Consider the following 21396-nt stretch of genomic DNA (forward strand, 5'->3'; position numbering starts at 1 on the left):
CCATACTGCTTTTGCTCACCTTTCATGTATCTATGAGGTCATTTCCAGACACGGTTAACTAAGGGGGATGACCCACCCTAAATGTGTGCAGCACTAATCCCATAGACCAGCGTCCCACAAGAATAAAGGAAAGGCACACACACAGAGATGGCACACACTGGCATGCACTCTCCAGGCTTCCTGGATGTCATAATGTGAGCTGTCCTCCCTCCTAGCCATGATGGACTAAAATCATGAACAAAATAAACCCTTCCTTAGTTGCTCCTTCTGCTCTTTTGAAACAGAGACAAACACTGGCTAACAGTACAGAGTTATCAAGGAGATGTCTCCTCATATCCTCGTTTAGTACCAAGCCTCCGGGATATGATGTAACTTTCACATGTACAGAAAGACTATCTCAGTCTAGACACTTCAAGGACTCAGTGGCCATGGGTGACTAGCGAGTGTCTACCTTATGGATCAAGGAAACTCAGGGTTTAAGAGGTAGTTGCTTATCCCAGTGAGGACAGAGACAGAAAGAACACATAACCACTGTACACCCAGTAAAGTTCAAACATCATTCAAAAAGGACCTGTTCTATATCAATAAAGGAAGCTCTGATCCATCAGTACACAGCTCACCTCATGGATTAAAGAGGAAATAAAATGACTTGTATCAAATCCCTGTGTAAATTAAGTTTGACTCAAGTTTAAGACCTTGGCAGTGTCTTACAGACCTCCTGATGGCCAGTGAGGAGTTGGTGCAGCTTAACTTTGAGGGCTTCCCCCCAATGCTGAATCCACAACAGGACTGCTTGGTGTGGTAGAAAATTGCTAACTACCAACGGACATAGTAGATGAGATCACTTCCAAACAGGATACAGCCTCACAACAACCCGCTTTATTTATAGAAACAGCTGGCTCACCCAACTCCTACTCTCTACCAAATAGAAAAACAGCCAAAGGGTTTGATAAATTTAGGTGCCTCTGGTACCTATTGTCAGTAGTGACTAAAACTTTGAGTTGCATGATGTAGTTACATCCCTTGGAACTACGTCAAGAATGCATTCAGTGATCAGATTCCCTGATGGTAAAACAGAGAAAGAGGAAATTAAAACAAAAAATCTCCATCCCTGCTGGATGGGTCAGAAGTTTGAATACATGACCACATGTGATTTGCTTCCTACATGCATGTGTTTTTGTAAGCCAGCAAGATGCTTCTTGTGTATTCACAGTTCCTGACGGCATTTTTGTGATTAAGGAAGACACAGTGGAATTACAGACCTTGAATGGGCTCTTAATGTCTCTTCAATTACCCCACAGCACAGCAGTGTTTATTCATTGAATAACTGTGAGAGCACATGAATTATTCTAGGCCTATTATCATTACTGATAATGGTAAAGACTACTGTGTATTAAATAGTGTGGGTTTACAGATCAAAACTAATTAGACGGAAGTTGTTTGGAAGATGTTGCTTTAATTTTTGCCCATCTCACATGTTAGAGCACTGGCACTCTCCTTCTCAAGCCGTTCTCCTTACCCCACCAGGTATTGCTTAGGCTCCAAGGGGGACATTTCTGAGTAGTCTTGAAGGCAGACGGATGTGTCATTAAGAAATCATCATGTCTTCCCAGAACTTTTCCCTTAAGCTGAAGGCTATGGTTGGATACTCCTTGACCAGGTCCCCCGAGGCTCCACGGTGGAGTTTAAGCCCCACTATTAAGACTAAGAGCTGGAACTCAATCTGACTACGGCATTGAACTGAGGGTTTTGGAGACAATTAGGATTAGACAGGAACTGGTTAAGAGGACTGACTCCTCTCCCCGAGGACCAAGGTCCATTCCCGTACCTACATATGGCTCACCGCCATCTGTAACTCCAGATTCAGGGGATCTGGCCATTTTGAGCAGCAGGCAAGCAAACGATGCACTGACATGCATGCAAGCAAAACCCAAACACATAAAATAAGATAAAAATCTAATTAGTACCACAGCATCTCTACATCTCCATGTTTCAAGTTCCAGGCTGGGCACTTTATTTGTGTGTTTACCGCAGTTTGTTCTGCAGTTCAGCCTGTATCTCCTCTACCCCAGCTATTATTGTTCACAGTATTTATTACATGTATCTATATTTATGATTTATTTTCTATTTCTACCATTGGCCCCTAACCATGCTCGACATATACTATACTCTCAATAAATATCTGTTAAATGAATGCTGCTCAGATCAGTACAGACTCTGAATTTCTAATTAAGATAAAATAAATATGAAACTTTTCATCGAAGCCCATATTTCTAGCTGACCAGTAAGTGCATTAGGCAGGGCAACATTTAATTCTAAATTAAAAACAAACATTACTACAGTCAAGAAGCCAACCAGGAATAGCAGTGAGAGTATGGGAAATCAGTTCACAGATGTTCACCACTGGAGCCCCAGCACCCTGAGCAAACACAGAGCAACTGCTTAATATGTGTTTCATAAAGGCATGCACAGCGACTTACTCTCCATGCACGTAGCTGTGGGGCAGCAAGGTAAGTTACACCAGCATAGGTTGAACTGTGGCAGGTGGAGGCATCGCAGGCAAAGGGAGGGGTCTGCCCCGTGCACAGAGGCACAACCCCATCCTCGCCAGGCAGCATTTCCAACTTGAAACACCCAAGCTAGGAAGCTTTCAACCCCACGGGGTGGAACAGAGATTTAATTTATGTCAGGTTCAGATGCAGAGACCTCCAGTAGAGTTCCATGGGGTGGGTTCCTGAGCACAGAATACCTAACTGTGATCACAGTGGGGGTGGGGGTTAAGTTGAGACACCAGGAGTAAAGGACCAAAGACAGCCTGGCATGTAGTAGGCTCTCCACGGCCACTAATACTTTCTTTTCTCTCTTTTACTCAACTGCAGGCTCAGGCTCTACCAGGGCAGGGAAAACGCCTATTACGACCCCCGGTCTAGCCCGTGAGAGTGAGCCAGGCTTTAACTTGAACTTCTAACATCACCCATAGACCAATTCATGCGATCATTTGAATTGTTTTTCAAAAATAATTTGTAGCGTAATGAGCTTGCAATTAGAATCCCAGCAGGCATTAGGAGCTAATTAGCTTCAATGAACACAAGTTAACAAATAAGAATATATGCTTAAAATAGTCAAGAAAGAATAGTAAGGGGAAATTTTCATATCAGGCATAATAGTGCACAACAAAAACCTATAATCTATGATAAGTCAAAATTACAACCACATGGTAGAGAAGAATGCCCAGATAACCTCAAGATATATGCATATCATTTTAATATTCAGTGGGAAAGTTATATTGTTTCATGAATGGTGCTGATACAACTGTCTATCCACTTAGGAAAAGACAGTAGACGGCAGAAATATTTTACATACGAAAAGGATTTCTGCACAGATGAGGGACTCCAGGGCAAAATCTAGCAATCCAGGAGCTGGAGAGATGACTTGGTGGTAAAGAGCACCAGTTGCTCTTCCAAAGGACCCAAGTTCCATTCTCGGCACCCACATATAACTTACAATCACCTGTAACATCAGTTCCGGGGACCTGATGCCCGCTTCTGCTCTCAACAGGCACCAGGTACACATGTGGGCGTATACACATACATGTAGGCAAAGCACTCATACACATAAAGTAAAATAATTCATATATATATATATATGTGTATCAATATAAAAATCTAAAAATAAATTAGAAACTACCTATATAATCTAAGGTTAAGGAAAATCTCAACAAAGGCAGGAAATCCAAAACAATACACAAGAAAAAGCAGACAGACATATCTAACTATATAAAAATTAGGCATCTTTGCACGGCAAAATATATTGTAATTAAAGGCTAATAGCAGTAGAATGAGTTAATGCTAACAGATAAATAATTAATTTGAAAAGATGTCATTAGTGGAGATATACAAATGGGTAAATATGGAAATTTTCATAGAACTCTTGTAAAACAATAATAAAACAAAAGGAGAATGAATGAGTGAAAATGGAGAATTCACACAGAGTGGAAATCTAAAGGCTGACAGCTACTAGGTGGGATGCTCGGATCCCACGGCAGTCGGGGAAGGCCCACAGAGTAAAGAAGAGAGCCATTCTGACCTGGCGGCCTGCCGGTGCTCACAAGAAACAGAAAGTCCTACCGCGATGTCGCTGCTGCCGAGGAGTGCTCTCGTGTGCTGTAGAAACGTGAAACTTTAGAGTACAGCTGAAGAGTAACCTGGTGGATCGGTTAAGTTAAAACTCATTTACTCACCGACCACACTTCCTGGGCACAGCTTTATAGAAATAAGAACATGAGGACTCATGTACAAAAGTGTTAATATAATCACGGAATTTAGTCGCTGTGAGAAAAAAGGGAAAGGCTGTTCTTAAGAGTTTGGCTGACCTGTGTAGAGCATGGCTGCCCAGAGCGGAGCATGGCTGACCAGTGAGGAGCATAGCTGACTAGTGTGGAGCATGGTTGACCTGTGTGGAGAACGGCTGACCAGAGCGGAGCATGGCTGACCAGTGAGGAGCATAGCTGACTAGTGTGGAGCACGGCTGACCAGTGAGGAGCACGGCTGACCAGTGTGGAGCACGGTTGACCAGAGCGGAGCATGGCTGACCAGTGAGGAGCATGGTTGACCTGTGTGGAGCATGGGTGACCTGTGTGGAGCATGGTTGACCTGTGTAGAGCATGGCTGACCTGTGTGGAACATGGCTGACCCGTGTAGAGCATGGCTGACCAGAGCGGAGCATGGCTGACCAGTGAGGAACATGGCTGACCAGTGTAGAACATGGCTGACCAGCATGGAGCATGGCTGACCAATGTGGAGCACGGCTGACCAGTGTGGAGCACGGCTGACCAGTGTGGAGCACGGCTGACCAGTGTGGAGCACGGCTGACCAGTGAAGAGCAAAGCTGACCAGTGTAGACTACAAGCCATGGAATATTATAATCTGTTGAGCAACGGGTTAGAAGCACGCCAGTTAATCAGTCTCCACAAGGCTGCACTGTGTACAAAAAACCAAGGTTGAAGAGTAAGGATCAGATGATCTTTTTAAAGCAGCAACCAAATAACAAACCTTATCATGTGTGCATGCACACGGGAAAACATGAGGAAGATACAGACTTTAACATTGCTTGTGAAGGAACGGAGGGAGAGAATGAGGGAAAATAGCCTAGCTGTTATGATATGATCGGAGTTATGTGCTCCTATAAACTGTGTGGGTGTGTGTATACTATATGAGTATACTATACTAAAACAAAACAAAGAAGGGGAAACACTTGACTCAAAAGAAATCACTTGGCTTTGCGTGTCTTACACGCACACCCCAGCCTACTGCTGCTACCAACAACCCTGTACTCAGCCTCGCCGCACCCACCTATCAGATGACGAGCACGAAGCACACCATGTGTAAGGTTATTTCCAGCACTGGTGTCCTTGTTCGATGCCTCCTCTTCCACAGTCACTAGGGTGAGAGAACTAGGTTTGATTTCTGTTTCCCTAACAGCACTGTAGCTTGTGGAAACCAGGCAACGGGATCCAAAACAGAAACTGAGCACATTCCACTACCTGCTTTCTGTTTCACCCACTCTGACTTTTGTTCTCTTAGCCTGGCCACGCTCATTTCCATGATGCTGTAACACTGTCACAGTGCACGAGCCATGTGCTGGGCCCAGTTGGCCTAGCCCACCATGCAACTGGAAGGCCTAGGTGCCAGTTCCATGGACAGAATTGTGAGGATGCCTTTGCTATGGAAACTGAGATCTGAGTAAGGAAAGGAGACAGTTAGTGATGGGGTGCACAGCAGTCAGTCTCCTCCATGGGTCACCCCATACCCTCAGATCACCCCCATAGCCTTTAGAACCATCATCGATCAGCAGTCACATGCTTCTATCATCGATCAGCAGTCACATGCTTCTACAAGCCCAAAATCAAAGCCAGAACTTTAGGAAAGAGTGAACTGAAGGAAGAGGGTGGCAGAACGCTCACATCAAGGTGTGGACTTGAGGAAACAGAAAATAAAAGAAGACCTGAAGAGCAAAGTCCCCTGAGCCAGCTGGAGAGGGCCTGAGCAAGGTGCAATCGGACATAAACTGTGCGGTTAATTCAGGACTGCAGCCTGAGATGGTGACAAGGAAAAGAACGTGTAGTGGTGGTCATCCAAGAAAGCCGAGGCTGTAGGAAGATGGAGACAAGAGTCAGATTTCAGTGGCGTGTGTACTTCCCTGCAGATATCACCGACAAACAGGAATGAAGGACACAGAGACAAATACCTCAAACTTACGGAGAAAATACATACTTTGCCAACATACTAAAAATTTCAAAATATTATGAAATCATCTTCAAAAGGCTGAGGAATCGTAATTTATAGGCTAATTAGCTTTAATTATCAACTTGTCATAGCAGGGCATCACCTGAGAAGAAATCCTCACTTCAGAAACTGTCTCGATCAGATCAGCCAATGGACATATGTGTGAGGGATTGCTATGATTTATCAGTCGATGCAGGAGGGTCCAGCCCACCGTGGGTGGTGCCATTCCTAGGCAGGTGGCCTGGGCTGTATAAGAAAGCTATCTAAGCAGGAGACTACAAGAGAGCCAGCAAGCAGTGTTCCTCAGGGTCTCTGCTTCAAGTTCCTGCCCTGACTTCCCTCAACGATGGGCTGTGTGTGACCTGAAAATATAAGCCAAGCAAGTCCTTTCCTCCCGGAGTCGCTTTTGGACAGTGTTTTATTGCAGCAACAGAATGAATCCAGAATGGTTTACAAGCTACCACTTTTATCTGAGATTAAACATCATGAGAGAAATATGTTGGTTTAGGATAGGAAAATGAAACAGAAACAGTGATTGTTTTGTGGGATATAATCTAAGGTATTACTTTATAAAATTATTTTTGTACTTAGTAATAATGTCTGTGACCTATGGGTCAGCAGTTATAATGATTTCCTCATATTAATCTTATATAATTTGCAAAGTAACCATGCGAGTGGGCACTGAGTGTCCCTGTGTAGACCCGAGAACAGTGAAGAACAGTGAGAGCCACACAGGTACTAACTAGTGTTAAAGTCAAGATTTGACCCCAAGATAGCCTGACTTGGCACACACCACTTACATCCACCGTGCCTAACACTTAACACAAAGAGCATCCCTTTGAAAGATGTACTCTCGCTTCAGAAAATGCCTCCTGCCTGCTTCAGGTCCACTTCATGAAGAGAGATTCACTACCACTTCCAAGTGGGTTTTTGTTTAATTTTGGTTTTGTTTTCCACATTTAGTTCTCAGTCCTCCTCGTGCACAACTCACTCTGCCCAGAAATGCCTCGGTCAAACTAAATACCGTATTTCTTCTTTTCTTTCTTTTGTTTTGTGGCAAGGGCCTCACTTTGGGCCCAGGCTGGCCTGGAACTTATGGCAATCCTCCTGCCTCAGACTCCCAAATGCTACAGTTCTAGTTGTGAGTCACCACAGCTGGCTTTAGCTCTTTTTTTCACGTGTTTTCTGAACCAAAGGTAAGCAAGATTGCTCTGTGAAAGGCAAAATATCATAGTATTTCAGGCTCTGCCAGTCATGGTACTTTCTGCCACAACTATTTGTCTCTGCATTCACAAAAGCAGGCAAGAACACCTGGGCAGACAGTGTGGCTGAGTTCCACACCAAACAACTGGCATCCAGGTTGGTCCTACAAATCACATACATCAACTCTTGCTCTAGATCACAAGGGTTTCAGGCGAATATACCATGTAATTTCTTCACAGATTCCTTCTCTAGAGCAGTCTAAATCAAACCCCCCTCTCATAACTTCTTTGGCACATGGTATACACACACCTCAGTCTGTAACTAGTTTTCTCTTTGATTACTAGTACGTCCAAACTGGATTCCTGACACCTAGCAATTGCTTGGGATAAAAAGATGCCCAGTCAGTATATGTTAGCAGAAGACTAGGGGCAGTGGAGGAAGAGAGAGGAGGAGGAGGGAAGGGAAGGGAAGGGAAGGGAAGGGAAGGGAAGGGAAGGGAAGGGAAGGGAAGGGAAGGGAAGGGAAGGGAAGGGAAGGGAAGGGAAGGGAAGGCAGGTAGGTCAGCCTTCATATTTAACTATGCTTTGTGTGCTACAATACAGTTTATCAGAAAGGCACAAGTACCTCTCTCCCTACTACTGTGCATTTTTTTCTTTCATTAAAAATCATTCTATGTGTATCATGTGTATCTGTGTCTTGCCTGCATGGGTGCCTGAGCACCATGTGTATGCTTGGCATCAGCAGATGTCAGAACAGGATACCGGATGCCTTGGAACTGGAGTTATAGACAGTTGTAAACCACCATGTGAATGCCAGGATTGGAATTCTAGAAGAGCAAGCTCTCTCAACAGCTGGGTCATCTCTCCAGCCCCACGACTGTGCATCCTTAAGGTATCATTAGAAAGCAAGTGTCGTCTGTCAGTGGCCACGGGTGGAGATGCAGCTCTAAGCTACCACAGGCTCTCAGCAGCCCAAAGAGCTCCCTTAATCGTTTAGGATCTCAGTTCCGGTGAAAGAGCATCCTTGACTTTGATACACAAAAGAACTTCAGGACGTGACGGTAGGAAGCAAGAGTTAGAGTTTATTAGAGATAGAAAGAAAGACCCAGGGAACGAATGGAGCATAGCAGAGTTCCGATCTAAGTGTCTGAACCTTAGCCATAGTTACCATTTTGGTGGCTTAAATAACATCTCAGAGGGTTACTAAGAAACCTTTTCTCTCTGTGAGAGAGAGATTAAAGGGTAGCTCCGGAGGTGCCTTGGATGGGACCAGTATGTATAAAACCGGGAGCCACTAGGATTATACAAGAGTTAAAAAGGGAGATTTCTGGTGAGATCTGAGACAAGCGTGGATTTATAGCTGGGAAGGGGGGAAACACTCAGGCTTGCATGATGAATACAGCATTTGGTGGCTCTGCCATCTCAAGTTCTCTCACCTGCCTCGACTTCAGCTCCTACACGACAGTGAATCTGTCTCAGGAATGGACTTGCTGTGGACAGGGGCCATCCCATCACACACGCTCAGGAAAGAATAACAACATTGACGAGTACGCTGTCACTAATTAGATCATCATGCATATGGCAAACAATGAGGTACAAACCATTTCATTTCCGTTTTATTCCTTCAGGAAGTGCAGAGAAGCAGGTAGTCATTTAGGATATGTGCTGTTGCGGTCTATGGACCGGCGTGATTACACCTCCGATCCGGCAGAACTAGTGGAAGCTGTTATCTTCCCTGCTATCATTCCAGCAAAGCTCTCCGGACAGTCTGAGGTCACTTTGGTGCGGGGACGAAAGCCTGCTCACGTGGAGAAATGTCTGGTTTCTTTTGTTGCTGATGATGTCATTTATTCTGAACCAACAGCAGTTACGATCACCAGTGTGACTGTCGAGAATTATATGTATAGTTATGATCACCAGTGTGACTGTCGAGAATTATATGGAGAATTATATGTCATCCGATGTAGATAATTTTTTTAATGTAAGGAAGGAACATTCCATGCGGTGCAGCCAAAGAACTCAGTAATTTAAAGGACGGCACATGAAACGTGCTTCACTCTCCCTGCCCAATCTTAGAAATCAACTTAACTTAGGTGGGTTCTCACTAGGTAACCAAGTAAGAATGCAGAAATACTGTTTTAGGTAAAACAGAAATCTAGACTGGAGGGCAGATGGGTGAGGAGAAGCGTGAGAAAAAGTTACAAGGTGGTGTACGTTTGGGAGGGTTGGGGGTAGGATGGACGGGTCACTGTGTGGACAGTCAAGAGAGAAGTCTGTCTCCCAAGAGCACGCGTTGGTTAACAAAGGAAGTAGACCTCTGCCCCGTAACTGGTGTGACTTCACCAGGTTAAGAGAACTTGATGCCCTTCCAGGAGATCCACGTTTGGTTACCAGCACCCATGTCAGGCTGCTCACAATTGCCTTCATCTCGAGCTCCACGATAGCTTCTGGCTTCTGCAGGAACCCATATGCAACTCACATATGGCACATACATACACATGCATGTACACACCTTCACATGTAAATAATTTAAAAAACAGATTTCTGAGGAAATCACATAGATCCTAAGGCCTTTGAAAAGTTAGAGAAATTCAAAGTGAGTCACTGGCCTAAGATTTAGCTCCAAAGGGAGAAGAAAGCAAAGAGTAGTGAGAATAGCAAGTCAGATGATGAGAAATATACTTTCAAGATTATAATGCGTAACAATCCATTTAACACAATTGTGAGCCCCTATTATATGTATTTCCATTTCAAATATGTTCCCTTCCTTTCAGTTACGAGATTTTTATTTCCAGAGACATCTTCATTAGCCCATAGGCTGGCAAAGGGAACAATACAATCTTCATTTTAAACCATCAAGTGTGAAACTAGAAACAAGAAGAGAAACGAGACAAGTGCTTCAGCACTGCTGGGGATCTCCCTGAACTTCATTAGAGCCAAACACAACGGTACAAATCAATCACACTATCAGAAAGCCAGTGACATTCATAACCACCCTTGGTAGTTCACCTTAGGAAACTTTTAGCTCATGAAGCATATGCAGAAGAAAGAACAGAAGTTTCACACTTCTTCCAGATAACCAGAAATCAATCTGTCTGTTCGTAGGCATTTGTCAGCCCCTGAATCATCAACAATTATTCTCCTTACAGAGATAGAAAAAGGACACGGCAGTGATCAACACGTTCTCTGGAACTAAACCACTCAGGCTTGGCCAAGCATTGCCATGAAATGGGATGGAATGGGCTTAAATGACATGCCTATTTCATGTTCCTTTTATTCCACTTCTTCAGCACCAGGAGAAAATGATTCCATAAATTCCCCACTATTGACAGAATGGGCTCCACAGACGCCACTTTGTCTGTTGGTCGTGACCTTATTTCTGTTTTGTCCCCAGAATCTACGACAATGGTCTAGACTCGAAACAACCTTTCTAAAACTTCTTTTGTTCCAACCTTTGCCTCTCCTGTAACTTGAAGGACACATTCGCACCATGCTAGTGGGAAACTGGTGATGGCCACTGCAGTGAACGGGCAGTGTGTGGTCATCTGATTCCCTTGGGGAGCTGAGGAGGCAGAGACGTTCACAAGAAATAAGAGATCTTAGTTCTTCTCCCAGCTGGTTCTGACAGAGACCACGCCCTAATCTCCAGCAGGAAAGAAGTTGACAGGGAGGTTGGCCTGGTAAGGTGTCAAAGTGGCTATTAAGATATGGCTTCTCTCCAACTCTGCTCCCTTTTCTAAGCCCCATAAAATAGGAGTGTCTCGTTGACTGCTAGATGTTGGTGATCTCAAGCGCGACTGTTGGTTTCCTAAAAAAATCACTAAAACACAAAATCAGGTCAAGGCAAGTTACCTCTCAGCAGTAGCTAAGAATCTATTTAACAAGTCAGCACTCAGCAGGCTGAGGCAGGCAGATTAGAGATCCAAGGCTAGCCCGAACATCGAAATGAGTTAGAGGCCAACCTGAGCTAGGTGAGATCCTGTCTTAGGCAAAGAGTCCAGTTAACAGAAAAAAAGTTCTGACAGGAAAACAAAGTAAAGGACACCTGTTAACAGTTGTTCTCAACCTGTGGTTCTCAACCGCTTTGGGAGTCCAGTGACACTTTCATAGGGGTCGCCTAAGGCCATTGGAAAACACAGATATTTACATGATGATTCATAGCAGTAGCAAAATTACAGTTATAAAGCTGCAACAAAAATAATTTTATGATTGGGGGTCACCACACTATGTGGAATTATATGAAAAAAATCACAGCATTGGGAAGGCTGAGAACCACTAATTTAAAACACAAAGAACTCGAAATATATGAACACTATGAGTTTCTCAACCCCATGCCTGCAATACATCCCACAACGTTATTCTCAGCTATATATTTACACAAGCCGAGCGAAGTCTGTCATCGGAGAACAGTTTGATGGCATGCAGCTGACCACAGAAGCGCCCTTTTGGGTTAAGGCACAACTTCAGGCTTCAAAGTGAAGACTTCAGCATCTCAATTGCCACCTGGGTTTCAACTGATGTCCAGCGATTCGCTTCCTTCTCAAACCAATACTAAGAAACGACATGTCAAGCTCAGTATGAAATGACTAACCTCAAATCACCAGGCCCTGAGCAGGAATTGGATTAGATTTTTTTCTTAAAGAGCAGCTAGTCAAATACCGGTTTAGAGGAGATGTTTGGTAAGAACCTAGTGAGAAAGAGTGGCCACCCAAACCACAGCTCCCTCCTCTGAGGGATTAAGAGTTTATTACCGAGACAAATAAGAGCAACTGAGACTGGGGTTCAGGTTGACCCAAATAGTATGTTCCAACACGGAAACGGTTCTCCCAGGCTTTCAAAGTGACAGAACAAAAGAAGTCATGGTCAATGAATCTTTAAATGTCCTGGTGGCTAAATGTCAGCTTGGTGGGCTAAAGCAAATTGGAGACGCTTGTACAGCAAGTTTCAAATGCTACCCCATGCCACCATTGGCTTTTGGATGGAGGAAGCCAGTGGCCTGTAAATACATTCCAAAAGACTCCCCATGACAGTCACAGGGTCGTTAACCTAGACTCAAAGGTGGACAACAAATGGCCACGAAGGCGCTAGAGACATCTCAAGAGGATATGGCTCTGGGCCTGCAACTTTGGACTCTCTACAGATTTTAACCAGCCCTGGAAAACTTTAGGCAGAGGTGTGGCTTTTTCTCTGGAAGCTTCAACTCATAGGAGCATACACTCTAGCTTCAAACTGCCTGGGTTTAAAACTTTGTGTTAAACCAGCTGTGGGAACCGCTGCTGCAGCCACCTCATCTACACAGCAAGAAGGAAGCAAGTAACAGCGGCCCCCACCTCACAGCCAGGCCTTGAGGGGCAACAGAGTGGTTTCCCAAGCACAGCACCTTAGGCCAGAAAGTGATTTTATCTGAAAGCAAAGTCCTTTTAGACATACTTCGTTAAGATGATGTCATTCCAGAATAGGCTAGGCCCCTGATATCTGGTGCGACCAGTGTTTTCAAAGGGGAAATTCGGGGTCAGCAAGATGGCTCAGTAGGTAAAGGTACTTGTCAAAGACCCGAGTTCCATTCCCAGGACCCACACGGAAGGAGCGCACCAGCTACTACTGTCTTCTGACCTCCACAGCCCACACACAAATTCATAAATAGACATATAATAAATGTAAGTGTCAAAGGTGAAGGAGGGGGCCATTCAGACACAGACACAGCCATGAACAGAAACATGGATGACACAGGGGAAATGCTGTGTGAAGACAAAGACGGGTCTCAGGGAAGCGCCTGAGTGCCAAGGAGAAAAGCCTGCAGTGGGTCCCCTCTCACTGTCCTCAGAGGAAATGGCCCTGCCTGCATCGTGATTTAGCCTTCCAGCCTCTAAAACTAGAGACACATTGCTAGTGCCGAAGTCACCCAGCCACAGCGACCCTGGGATACCACCACAGAAGCCCGAGTTCTTGGAGCTATTTGAAAGAGTTACCAGAGCTGGGCGGTGGTGGCGCATGCCTTTAATCCCAGCACTCGGGAGACAGAGGCAGCGGATCTCTGTGAGTTCGAGACCAGCCTGGTCTACAAGAGCTAGTTCCAGGACAGGCTCCAAAACCACAGAGAAACCCTGTCTTGAAAAACCAAAAAAAAAAAAAAGAAAGAAAGAAAGAGTTACCAGTGCCTAAGGAAATTCACAGTTGAGACGTTCTTCTACAACTCTAAAATACCCCAAACAAAAGAGATAGGCTGGCCTCAAACTTGCCAGGAAACAGAGGCAGGCCTTGAACTCTCGATCTTCTTGCCTCTATCCTCTCAAGTGCTGGGATTACAGACGTGAGTCTCCACACCCAGCTGAGAAAATGTTTTTGAAATAAATCGAATTATTCCCAGGACAGCAATTAAGCGGACTGCAAGCATTTCAGCCTCAGTGATGGAAGCTGGATGCCCGCAGAGGGCAGACTTCAGTGTGACGACAGAGAAACAATGGTTGCCCCCAGAATTTCACCCTGTTATAGTCCTAAAATAATTTACAAATAAAATCCCTGCCTTAAAATCTGCTCTCAGGACGAGCTTCAGGAGGGGCTCACAAGGCCCTAGCCCTGGCTGAGGAGCTATTAGCAGTGGCTGGCTGGCTGAGAGGGAGTTTCTGGGGTTGGGTGGAGGATGACCACTGGTATATGGGGACACACAGCTATGGGTGGCCTCATGCCCATGTGGACAGCACTAATTGAGCTCAGTGGACTAAAATAAATAAATAAAGACAAGAAGCTGGGAGGGAGATATGTTGGGGCGAACCCTGGGAGAAGGTGAAGGGTGGAAGGAGGAGGACACTATCGAGACACAGCACACATATATATAAGGACTTGACAAAGAAGAGCCTTGAGTTGAGATGCACTGGTGCGCTAGGTCCACCAAACACTGAACATATGAATGGCTCCAGCCTTACCTAAACTACCTCCTATTATTTAAACAGGGCGGGGGGTAGAAAAGCAGGAATACTCCCTAATTCTCTTTAGGGAAACCGGTTAGCTCAGGATTCAGCCCAGGGCCTCATGCATGTTAGGTGAGTGCTCGACCACTAAGTGACAAGCCCAGCCCTCCAATCCTTTTTATAAAGCCTGACCTTACATTAACCAACAGGAAACATACATGCCAAATACACTCGTCAACACAGATGAGCAGACTCCTTAAGATATTAGGAAACGAAATAAAAATCAAATTCCTATAAACAAGCGACACACGGAAAGTACTCACAGTGGTACTCTGAGTAACAAATGCTGGAAACAGCCCAGGTCCCTGTCCACAGCCAACCGAGTCTTAGAAATTACAGCATGGTAATACAATGGAATAGATTTAGCACTGGAAGTCAGTGGCTTACAATTACAGGCAATAACGCATGAGGCACTGGGACAGATATTAATAAAGAAACCATGGGAGGGGCGTGGTCAGAGTCCATGTAGACAGTTTGAAGGCACACTGGATGGCCATTCAGACGCGGTAAGTCACAAAGAAGAGCACACAAGCATCCGGGTTGGCGTCCCTCAGAGGATGGGTAACGAAGGACAGGGAGAAGCCTCAGGGGGGCAGTAAGACTCATTACACCTGCTAAATGCCATAGCATTCTTTCATATTTACTCAGTGTTTAGCTTAAGAACCCCAAAACAACTAATAGAATGAACCACAGTTGCTGATGGGGCTCTTTTCTCTCCTCCTCCAAATCTATCCATAACATGGTCTACACCCCACCAGAATTTCCTCCAAATTCTTCTAAGTGATGATTTTTTTTTGAGGTTTTTGAGACAGGGTTTCTCTGTGAAACAGTCCTAGTGTGCCAAACAGAATCCTTCATGATGCTGTCTGCGTCATCACCTATTAAAGCAGCCCTCTCTCTCTACTACTGTGGTCTCTCTCACTACTGTGTTGTTTTTGGTTTTTTTTTTTTTTTTTTTTTTTTTTTTTTTTGGTTCTTTTCGAGACAGGGTTTCTCTGTGGTTTTTGGAGCCTGTCCTGGAACTAGCTCTTGTAGACCAGGCTGGTCTCGAACTCACAGAGATCCGCCTGCCTCCGCCTCCCAAGTGCTGGGATTAAAGGCGTGCGCCACCAACGCCCGGCTCACTACTGTGTTTTGAACTTAACACATCCCAACTACAAGTTAAGATTAAAAAAAAAAAAAGCTTGAAATCTACTCAAATTACCCCACAGGCAGTTTTATAGTGATTTTGGAATATACCCAACCTCAACAATATAAATTTTAAATTTTCGCATAAATTAACTCTTCAATCAATTCTTTGCTTGCTTAATTGCTTGCATTATTAATCTAATTGGAAACTCTTAACTAGCAGAACTGCATCATATTTAGTGCCGAAATATGATGTCCAGCAGAAGTGAGGAAGGGAGTGGATGTTGGCGTTACTGAAACACTGACCAGTGTTTGACAAGAAGTATTCAAATGTAGTTCCCTGGCAACAAGGCTTTAGGCATCAGAAAACCTAAGACTGTTTTGGGGTAATGAACCCAAATGCCTAAAAGGCATGAGCTCTATTACTGCAGCCTCTGGGGAAGGCCCTTCTTCCACTTCCAGCTCTTACATTGCTTTGAGAACACTAAGTAATTTAAATAAAATCAAAAGCGTAAGTATTATAAAGTCATATTTTACATCAGTGACACCTATAGTGTTCCAGCCTGGGTACTCAAATACAGAAGAAAAATTTAATTTAAATTGTATAAAATCATATACATTTGCATTTTAGCTATAAAAAATTTAACTAGCATATAACCTATACTATCAAATACTTTATATTCCAGGTCTATCTAAGCTAAACAATCTGGCTATTTTTACCTAGAGGACAGAATAGTAAGGCCAGCTTAGATAGTATCACTAACCAAGAAACCAGGCACCCCAGGTCTCCGAGGACCTGAGATGACAGCTCCAGATGAGAGTAGTTTAAGAGTCGTGCTTCAAAATGTCCAAAAGATGGCTTGCTTTTTTGTAAAGTAATGTTGAGAGTCAGTAACTAGATGTGAAGGGCCAGGAGTCAAAGCGTCGGGTCCTCTTCCACTGACAGACAGTGACCTACTTAAGCTTTATCCTAAGTAAAGGCTAAGGCATAGAATAGGAGACCACAGAGTTCTTTCCCAAGTCTGGGGTCTTCTAAATAACCAGAAAGGCCCAGAAAAGGACAAGCGATGACTTCAGAGGAGACCTCACACCCACAGAGGGACAAGGGAAACATCTGCTGTTTCAGAGTATTGGCCATGTCACACGATAAACACAGGCAGACTCCAGAAGTGGTTTGCACAGAGAGAATGAGTTTCAGGGGCTTTCTTTAAGATCATCCCTTCTAAAACAAGAAACTGGTGTCTCATTTGTAGAAAAGAGTCATTACCAAACACCTTGTTCCCGGCTCATAAAAGGGGTGTGCTTGCGTACTTGGGGGTTCGCAGCTATGTGGTCATGTGCACACGTAGGGTCTTCTCGCACCAATTTCCCACTTCAGTTTTTTAGCTTATAGGTTTTCTATGCATTACAAGAAAAGGAACACATTTCTATAATTCCAACAAGGAAAAGCATTCTGAGAACTGTTTATAAAAATTGTGTCTCTTTTATTTTGCTTATCTCCCAATATGGTTCATTTGTTGCACATGGCCAGAAAATGGTTAGGCATAAGATAGAATTTTCCAACTCATAGATCTGTTTGTCCATAAACACGGGTACCACAAATTCAAAAGTATGTCCTCATCTATTACATAATAAAAATCACTCAGTATTTTCAGTGAGAATTGATTGGCGCCTACACCAGACAGTCCCTCGAGTAATCAACCTCCTTTGTAGGTATGACTAGACTGCGTGTTGATATTAAGTTGATGAAAATGAACCTGAGATCTGCAGCAGAACATAAAGCATTGTGTGGAAATAAATGCGCTAAAAGGATTGGCTGCATCTCATTTGAATTGTAAAATCCTTTTCTGTTCTAAAATCCAATTTAACTCAGCAACGTGTATTGAACACCTAACAATACGAAGTGTCGAAATCCAATCTAATCAAAGTGTTTGCCTTCACATGGGAGTTCTGGATAAGCGCTCCAGGCACACAGCACTGTCAGAGGAAGCGATTCTAAAATACAATCATTTAGAACATCGCATCCAGCTGCCTCACCCCACCACCAGAGCCCTTGGAGGTTACAAGTGTGATTGAATCGCTTTCAGGGTGTCCTTAGTTACATCGCTGTGTTCTCTTAACCTAAATCCTCTGGGTTCTTCTAGGTATTCTCAACCTACGGTCCTCATGGTTCCCAGATGTTCTACAATCCCCTCTTCCTGAGTGTTCCTAATGATGTAATGAGCACAGGCTCTTGTGCAGTGAAGTAGCGGCCATCCTTCAGACTAACGCAGCATCCTTCAGGCCAGTAGCACTGTTGAACTGGGCGCCAGCATTTACCTCCACTGCAGAATCACCACTTATGCAGTAATGCCGCATAATCCTAATATCTACTCCGTGTTCTCTTTTCTTCCAATCCTTTAGGGCAAGAACTCTGGCTTTCTATTGATGAATTCCCCCGCTAATTTGTGCTCTCTGATGAACACTAGGCTATTTGTTGTTGCTCGCCCAAACTTCCTAAGTGGCCTCCTGGCACCACAAAACGCTACTCTCTCCTATCCATGCTGCTTAGGCTATAGCCACTGTGACTCCTTAAAGGTAAATGAGGGTCAGGTCCCTTATCTACTTACAACTGTTAGAAAAAGTTCAATTTCTTAATATGTACTATAAAGCCCCTTTCTAGCCTGGGTCTAGTCCATTTCTCTATCTTCCCTCATCTCCTCTTGCTGAATCTTTGCCTTCCAGCTCACAGAATTCCTTCAGTTCTAATGGTCCATAATCTGTGTTGCTTTCCAGCTCTCAATTATCCCTGTCCTCTCTGTCCTACATCACCTGAGCCGGAGAAGCAGGTGAACACTGATAATGACCATTATCCACTCAGCCTGGGTTCAGCTCTGTATTTGAAGCACAGGACTGAGTCTGGAGAAGAAAGCTGCCTCAGAACATCTTGGCACTATAAGTCCCACTTTGTAGCACCCGACATGGCCAGGGCCTGGGAACTACACTGTGAATTCTAAATGGACAGGTGGCGGCAGCTTCTGTACACAGATGTCATGCAATAAAATTGAGATGGAATGTGATGTTCTTGTAAAGATTAATCTTGTAAGATCTTCTATCTACTCAAAAGAGAGGAACAAAAGCAAACCAGACATGTGTCCACTGCCCAGTACAGTTGGTGCTCCTTAGTGAAAACAGTCTTAGCAACTGCTCTCTCTCTGAAGGATGAAGGAGCATAGATCTCGCCACTTGATCTCATCTATCTTCAGACAACCATACTATATAAAGAGGGTATAGGACCTTTGTCAAGGTTAAAGAAGAAATACATATTTCTCTTAGGTGCAGCAGCAGTGTTTCTGGATTCAGAATGGTTATGAATATCTAGAACAATTAGGAGCCAACATTTTTTGAACACGTGGGCTGGGTTATTGTTGACCTGAGCACTAGGGGATGTATCATAGGAAGTCCACGTGGGCTGGCCAGTGGTGCATGCCTTTAATCCCAGGAGCCAGGAAGCAGAGGCAGGCAGATTTCTGAGTTTGAGGCCAACCTGGTCTACACAAAAAGTTCCAGGACAGTCAGGGCTACACATAGAAACCCTATCTCAAAAATAAAACAAAATAAAAATTTTAAAAGCCTTTATGGGATTATTGACAGAGGCTAATTTCAAGTACTCAACATCTAGGGCTCAGTTCTCAACAGAAATGTATAGTGGCCTTAGAGCCAATGGAGCGATGACCACAGCAGCCTGAGTCCTTTGCTTGCTTGTGGCAGAAGACAACAGTGGCAGCAGCCCCTAGAGCCGCTGGTCCTGGTTACAGCCACTATCTTATTGCCCTTTCTGAACAACTCGAGCAAATACAGTGAACTGGCAGCTTGAGGAAGCCCCTTAACAGCTTATTCAAGATCACACAATGAATAATAATAGGACAGAAAAAGGGATTCAGTAAAAAACAGTGGTACATTGTGTCATCAAATACAAGGGGGAAAATTAGGGGGTTGGGCAAGATGGGAAAACCGCCATGAGCTCATGGGCCTGCAACAACCAAGGACTGCTCTCTGTAATGCTCTGATGGCCTGTGCCCAACTGTCTGCATAAAGGCTCAGTGGGGGAACAAACGGTCTTTGGTTTGAAGACTATGCCACAGACCAGGGAAATATAACTAGACTTCATTGTCTTCGTGCCTTGACAACGTCCTAGAGAGCAGAGCCGGGTTCTGAATTGACTGAGATCTTCCATAAATGGTGCCTAAATGCAGGCTACACACCATCCAAAACTCCCCAGAGAAATTCCTATTATGTACAAGGAATGGGGAATGCAGCAAGTCCCTTGACTGGGCAGAACACATTCTCTTCAGTGCAACTTTGTACTTCCTGGGTTCACTGCCAGCTGTGTGTTCTTACTATACCAAGACCCAAAACACTGAGGTTCTAAGTATATTGAAAACTAAGCTAGTTCTGGGAAGACACAGGCATGATAAGGGGATCATTTTCATAAAGGCTCTAGTTAAGAGTCAATATTATGTTACTTGGAGTTGTTGTAGCAAAACAGAGTTACATCTCTCTTTTTTTTTAATTAGTCTCTATCGACACACACATTAAAACCAAGAGGAGGGAACTGGCAGGAGGGCTCAGGAGGTAAGGGCACTTGCTGCCAAGATTGATAAAATGAGTTTGGTCCCCAGAACCCACGTAGTAACAGAAGAGAATGAACTCCCAAAAGTTATCAGCTGATCTCCACTGCCATGACACGTGCACATACTTAGACACACATACACTATCCATCCATCATACATACATACATACATACATACATACATACATAATACATTCATACAAACCAAGAACTGGATGAGATGTGAGATGTAGCACCAGTGACTGTCACTCTGTGGAACTGATAGTCTCAGGGAAACCTCCAAACATGTAAATAAGTGCACATAAAATTAGCTACAGTATGTGGGGGGGGGGACTCAGCTCAAAACTCTTCTGTTCAGAGACCTCCCCGACAAAACGAACCTTAAATTCTGTACACGGCTGGAGGTATTGCTCAGGACTTGACAAAGGGCTTACTGAGCACATCCACAGAACTCCACGTACACAGGTACTCGTATCTTAAGGTGGGGAAGCATCGCAACATGACCATCATAAATTGAAAGTTCAACTAATACACCTGGCTGACATCCCAGCTTAGCATAGCCTGCCTTAGACAAGCTCAAATACTCACCTAAGCCTACTGTTGAGAAAAACTATCAACTGCAAAGCCTATTTTACAACAAAGTGTTAAATTCCTTCTGTACAATGACTGGTGAGTGTTTTGTCAACTGTTGGACTGTGAAACCACAAAACACAGCATCCAAAGTGCTCTGATGACCCAGTGGAGAGAGAACCCATCAGCATCAAGGCTTACACTGCACACAACCAACCCTAAAGGGTACCATCTTTGTACTATGTCAGCATCAGGGAGAGCATCACACTGCACACAGCCAGCCCTGATCGGTACCATGTTTGTACTATGTCAGCATCAGGGGAGAGCATCACACTGCACACAGCCAGCCCTGATGGGTACCACGTTTGCACTATCATGATCTGGAAGATCTTTAAGTTACCTCAGGTTTGGGATCATCTGGTCATACTTGCTCATTTGGCAATGACTTCCAGTTACTCCTGAACATATTAACTTTGCTCGCTATCAAATCAGAATTTGTGGGTGCATTTCTTCCTCCATTCTGTTTGCACTCAGACTACCAAAGAGAGCAAATGCTTCATGACTCTACGCTTATACAGGGTTGGCACAGACTAAGTCCCTCTGTAACATTTGACTGCCTACCTTTCTAACTG

At 44.2% G+C, this 21396-nt stretch overlaps 1 protein-coding gene across 1 annotated transcript in view; it reads right to left on the reverse strand.

Annotated features, from left to right (window-relative positions):
• The window catches only part of Niban1 (niban apoptosis regulator 1), a 148008-nt gene that overhangs the window by 50766 nt on the left and 75846 nt on the right, over positions 1-21396 (reverse strand). The gene's annotated exons all lie outside the window — the stretch shown is intronic.

This window comes from Chionomys nivalis, chromosome 5 (genome assembly GCF_950005125.1).
Source record: "Chionomys nivalis chromosome 5, mChiNiv1.1, whole genome shotgun sequence".
Classification (NCBI taxonomy): domain Eukaryota; kingdom Metazoa; phylum Chordata; class Mammalia; order Rodentia; family Cricetidae; genus Chionomys; species Chionomys nivalis.